Source organism: Podarcis melisellensis (assembly GCF_964234715.1).
Source record: "Podarcis melisellensis genome assembly, chromosome: 9".
In the NCBI taxonomy this organism is placed as follows: Eukaryota; Metazoa; Chordata; class Lepidosauria; order Squamata; family Lacertidae; genus Podarcis; species Podarcis melisellensis.
Window position 1 is genome coordinate 24661438 of NC_138541.1, and position 6000 is coordinate 24667437.

General features: G+C 47.9%; 1 protein-coding gene across 4 annotated transcripts in view; it reads right to left on the reverse strand.

The window, feature by feature from the left end:
* PITX2 (paired like homeodomain 2) overlaps positions 1 to 5444 on the reverse strand; it is a 42335-nt gene extending 36891 nt beyond the window's left edge. For 2 of the 4 annotated variants that reach the window (XM_081925849.1, XM_081925848.1), the window contains exon 1: positions 4953 to 5441. The gene's annotated coding sequence lies outside the window, so the exon portion shown is untranslated. Of the gene's footprint in view, positions 1 to 4952 lie in introns of all 4 variants that reach the window. The other 2 variants (XM_081925851.1, XM_081925850.1) reach the window with 2 other exon arrangements.
* Between the last annotated feature and the right edge of the window lie 556 nt (positions 5445 to 6000).

The window sequence follows — 6000 nt, forward strand, 5'->3', positions numbered from 1 at the left end:
TCCAGGAAAATCGAGGCTTGTTTGTTTGCTTAAAATCGATTGAACTACATCTCCTGGAACTCAAAGAGAGTCGGCTTGACTGGGTGGTGCGGTTCGGGCTTTTTGGTTTTGGAGAAAATTAATGTGGTACCTGGACATTCAACTTTCCCCCTTCCTTGTGTCTCAATTTTTGTGTTGTAAAGACCCACTATGGAAGATACAAGGCAGAAAATAGTAGTAGTAATAGTAATAATAATAATAATACACAATTATCCGCATCCTCACCAATGCAAAACTAATGTAAATTAATGTGCATCATTTGACGCGTGGAATCTGAGTAATGCCCATCGCCTCTAGGGATATTTCTCACTTGACATAACCGTCTCAATTCAGAAACACTTGAAAGAATTATTATTGTGGGGAGGGGTGTTGGGATTGGACTTCCCTTAGGTTTGTAAAAAAAACAAAAACCTGTGGCTGTAGTTAGGCGCTACCCACCCTGTGCCTTGCTGGGAAGACAGAGAGAGAAAATAGCTTTGCTCAGCTTGTCTAATAAAAATGTCTTTGAATGGAATTTACCCTTCTTCCTCTGTAAAAAGCTTCGTTCAGTTTCACTAACCTACCAGGGGGACCTTCACGAGCCAAATTTGAAGCGACGCGCTGCTGTCAATGGGACTGGCCTACCCTGGTGATGTAGAATCCTGACCCTTTAATTCTTTGTTGCAAAAGTAGGCCCGAGTGAAACTCAGTAGGATGCACTTCCGGTGCTCCATCCCAGACACTTCCTACACATCGAGGAGAAAACAGGAGGATCGGGCGCATAAGGTTGCGCACTTACCTGGGAGCAAGTGGTACTAAACTTCCCGCAACTTAATTCCCAGTAAATGCAGGGTTAGGATCGGGCTGACAGCTAATTAATGAGGCTCAGTCCGATCCTATGCCGAGCTAGGCGTGCCTAAACCCATTCAAAAAAGGCAACCAGCTGCTTCCCTGAATTGAAAATTAAACCCTGCGCGGTCTTTCCTCTTTTGTCAGACTTTTAAAAAGTTGCCACCATTTAAGTAAAGGAGGAGAAGGGATTTTGAGATCCGTAGCTCTCACTATAGAGCTAATCTAGAAAAACAGCCGGGATGCAAAGTGGCCGGGTTTATTTTCAGGGACATTGTGTGTGTGTGTGTGTGTGTGTGTGTGTGCATATTTACCTCCCGCCCCCCAGTGAGAGAGAAAAATACACAAAATCAAAAAGAAAGAAGACATTCTCGTGAATGAATCTGCCGGGCAGTCCAGGGACTTTCATCTGCGGAAATTTTGGTGCCCCCGAATTTAAGAAGGAGATTCCCTTAAATTGAGAGCTGAGTTCACCCCGATCAGAGACGGAGCTTGTGCAATCCGTCGTGAGTTTTGGCTCTCTGTAGCCCGGGAGAAATTGACCAGGATAAGCTCGCTGACTCCTTCAACCAGGTAGGTATACAGAACCTCCGGTCCTATTATTGGAGAAGGGATTTCGAAGACCGTTCTAAACACCTTCAGGGGAATTGGCTGATGACCCGCGGAGCGAGAGGAAAAGAGGGTCCCCCAACGCAGACCACCGCCTAGCCAGGGCTCCCACCCCGCTAGGTTTACACGGAGGGCACCCTCAGGAGGCCTCCTTCGGAAGAGCTCTGGGGTGCCACATTTGGAAGCTGCGGGTTTTAGTAATTCTGAGGGTCCCCCCCCTTCTTTAAAGGTGGGGAAAATCTCAGGATTAGTGCCTGATTGAGATGTCTGTTCGGGAGATATTACAAAAATCATTATCAGCGCTCTCTACTAACTCGATATGAAGTAACACAGATGGGATTTTATTAGTCCAGGCTTCAGATGTTTACTTATGATAATTTGGGTGAAAAATTTGCATGTCATCATCGTTTGGGTAATTTCCCCCTTTGAAACCCCCCTCCCCCATTTCAAAGGCGCTCCTCTATTAGCCGGTGCTTATCCTTCTTTAGAAATCTGGATCGGATAAATAAATATGACTAAGAAGCGGGTTAAGATTTTAGAGGGGGGAACCGCCATCGACAGCATTTTTTTTTGAAGATTCCGAATAAGATCCCTAATCGAATATCCTAATAGCATCACCCGTATCCTGAGCGCGTTTACTTGCAAACGCTTCCCCTTGCGATGCAACTTATTTTTTCCCAAATTGGAGGGTGCAATCCGAAGGTTCTTACTTAAGGGAGAAGTCTCACTCACTTCCCTGGGACCAGGCTGCACGTGGATTTAGGATCGCAGCCTTATTTCGAAGCCGATGGGCCTTCTTTTCAACTAACGGCCAGATCTTAAGCTTAATACCCAAGTGGGTCCCACTGAAATAAATGAGACATCATTCCAGGTAAATATGCAGAGGATCGGGGCACCCGAAAGGTCAGTGAATGTTTATTTCTTGAGACAAATATCAGAATTCTAATAGGGCCGAGCCATTTATATTCCCAGCTCCAGGGAGCCGAAAGAGGATGGCTCGCTGAGTGTATGAAACGCCCTTTCCAATAAAGAGGCCTAGTATGTGAGCTGTGGTGAAATTGTTAAGGAAGGCAATTAAGAAAACCCCCTAATTCCTCTCTGATGATCCTTAAACCGGTTCTGTCAAGACAAGCCTCGCATGACAAATTTGGTCGCCCTGTTTCAACGCCTACCTTGATGGCTAATTTATCTAACCACCTGAGACGCGCAATTTATTTTCCTCTGTTTTTAAGTCGCCTCCCCCCCCTCCAACCTTCTTCCAAAATCTGGACAAGATTATATCCTGCAAAGACAGACATATAACCACCTGGAATGTCAACAGTTATAATTATCCACACTTTTAAAAAATCCTTCTGCCATTCATATGTATATTAATATTTATTTTATTACAGGGTTTCCAGGGCTCTTGAGAAATAAACAGTTTTGCAGCACAAACCTAAGCACATTTATTGGGGGGGGGGGGAAAGTCACCATCGATTGTCAGATTGCAGTGTGTGTTGCGGAGGTGGGGGGCACAATTTAGCGCTGTAAGTAAATTGTCGCGCTAAATCGATTCTGAAAGACCCAGGTCCTAATTATATCCATAACTACATAACTGTTTGTTTCTCCATATATCTACATCACAAAAACGGGGGGAGGTGAGTAAATCAGGCCGATTACATGGGATCTGTAGGAACTTTTCACGAGTAACTCCGCAAGCTTTCCGCCATATTACTAATATTAGCTTCCTATGCGAAACTGATTTACGTGGAAGGAATCCCATTGATTAAATCAATGCGGCTTATTACAAAATCATTTGGGGGAGGGTAATAGGGTGATCAGAACTAAAACTAGATTCTTGTTCATTTGCAAATCCGATCTTTAACCCACTTTTGCTCGTCCCTTATTTAATTTTGTTGTATTATTATGATTTAAAATACTATTTTAGGCGTGTAGCCAAATTTGCACCATTTAAGACGCTGTTAACTATTTTACAAGCAAGCAACGCGAATCACAATTAAATAATAATAAAGATACCCTCCCCCACACTTTTAAAAATGGTTTAGCAAAATTCGCGTCTTTAAGCTGTTCTCAGATATTTTTATCAGCAACATGCAGCGAGGCATACAATTAAATGATAATTACCGAGAGAAAAATAAAATAAAATATTATTGATGGCAGATTAGAAACCAGAATTTGGAGGGGCTTCTTTTCTGTCTTTCTAGGAAGTGAGGAAATTGAATTGGTGGTTGACTGCAGACAGCAGCAGAACCCTAACCGATTTTGTACACACATAAGTCAGTTTAAACTCTTTTTTTTTAAAAAATGCTAATTCGGGCCTTATTTTGTAACTGAAACAAGGCCCGGACCAAAAGGAGAACAAAAATATACAAGCGGCATATGCATAAGGCATCGCCTGTATTTGTTTCCGTTACTTTAAGGATCTGCAAACCTTAAATGCGAGACAGACAGACACACAGAGAGAAAAACTACAATATGCATGACGTTTCCCTCCAGAGGAATACCGTTTACTTAGGCGCGCGCTGAGAAGAAACTTTTGCAAAACTAGGCAAATTTCCTAGGAAAGCAGCACTTTCTTCTTGCCAGTGCAACCCCTTTGTTAATTTATTAAACTTCTTTTTCTGATGCCTTTTAAAAAGAAAGGGGGGGAATAGGGAGGGTGTGTGGGTGTAAAGGAAAATAATTCATTTTGCATTTGAAGAAGCAGCGGATTAACCTTTAGGGGTAGGGAGTGAAACTGGCCACGAACCTTTGGAGGAAGCTCGGTGTGTGTTTGTGTTAAATCCTAATATACCGTAACTAGTAACCTGCAGCTTGTATACTTAACTGGTAGCACGTTAGTAGCTTTCTGGTGCAAATAGTCGTGGGAGTAGCTGCAGCACCCCTCATCATAGTGGTACTGATGGAGATGACTATTATGTTTACTGTTGTTACGCCAATTAGAAGACAAGGGTAATTTATTGTCTTTCCTTGGCGATCAGCGTTGGCTGACGCTTCCAAGCCTAGCGAGAGCCCAGCCCTTCCAAACCGACGGCTCGAGGAAGGAAAGGTAGCCAATTGGGTCTGCAAACGGCCCCAGATCAGAAAGGCCTGCAGCAGGTCCTTCGCCTCTACTCCTCTTTTCTTTCAACATCCCCCTCGGGGGAGGAGGCCGGTCCCCCAAGACGTCTGGTTTAAGCTGGAGTCCTTGGTTTAAACTGCGAGCGCGCGAAAAGGGGTGGGGGTGGGGGGCACTGCTTTTGGCAAGCCCACAGCCAACCCTCCCCAAAGCCCCCCAGCCCACACACCGCATTTATAACTGCAAACACACACACCCCAAGGTCTGCGGCCAGCCCAGACGGCCCCCTCCGCTCGCCCCCCAAACGCCACAAATCACCCTTCGGGGCGAGTCTGGCGAAGTGGAACCAATTGGCCGATTCACATTATCTCACACCGCCGGGCCAAAGGCAGCGACGGGCCTCCCTGGCTCTGCTTACCGGCTCCCTTTGCAAGCGCGCGTCGCTCTCTCTGTTTTCCCCCCTTCGCCCTCCCTGATCGCCGCCGCCTTCTTCGTTGCCGTCTTCTTCTGGGCCGAAGCTTTTAGCAAATCCCAGGCTCGAGATGAGAGTTGGTGGACGACTCGAGTCGCCCACAGACGCCTCCTCCGCCTCCTCCAGCAAGCGCAGCAGCAGCAGCAGCAACACCACTACGGCCAGCCTGGGACGGCGAGGAAGCCGGAGCAAGGCAAGGATCCCCAAGGAGAAAGGAAGGCTGGCCGGCAGGCGCGCGGCGTTCCGTCGAGGGGGCCACGGCGGGAGGGAGCTGTTGGCCGCGGCTCGACGGCAGGCAGGCTGGCAAGCAGGCAGGCAGGCAGGCTCCTGGCGGCTTCGCTGCGGGACCGCTGTGCTTTCCCGGGGCGGACACGCTGCCTGTGTCTCTCTGCCTTTCTTCGCCTCTCCTCGGGCTCCTCTCGCCTTGCTCTGCCTGGCCAGGGAGCTGCGTGACGTCAGCAGAGATTCCACCAAACTCAACTCCGCTGCGGAGCAGAGAGACGACGGGGCGGGGGGGGGGAGCGAAGTGCAGGGGGCGCAGTTGGGAGAAGACCTGAGAGAGAGAGAGAGAGAGAGAGAGAGAGAGAGAGAGAGAGAGAGAGAGAGAGAGAGAGAGAGAGAGAGAGAGAGAGAGAGAGAGAGAGAGAGAAGGAGGAGGATGGATAGATGGACAGACGGATCGACCTGAAGGCTGGGCGGAGAGCAGAGAGTCAAACCATCAGTAGACCGAGGCGGCGATGCTCTGCGCGCTGCCTTGAGAGAGTAAGCCTCGTGGAAGCGCCCTGTGCAAGGAAAGGCCCCGATCCTAGCCTACATTCCCCGAAATCCAGGTAGACACTGAAATAGCGCTAGGTGGAATCGAGGTGGTGGATGGCCTAAGAAACAAAAGGAGATGAGATCTCTGGGTCGAGGGAGAAACCGATGGTCCCAGGAATATGGACGTGACAAAGCCAACCCCCCACCCCCGACAGCCCACCACAAAGGGAAAGCAGAA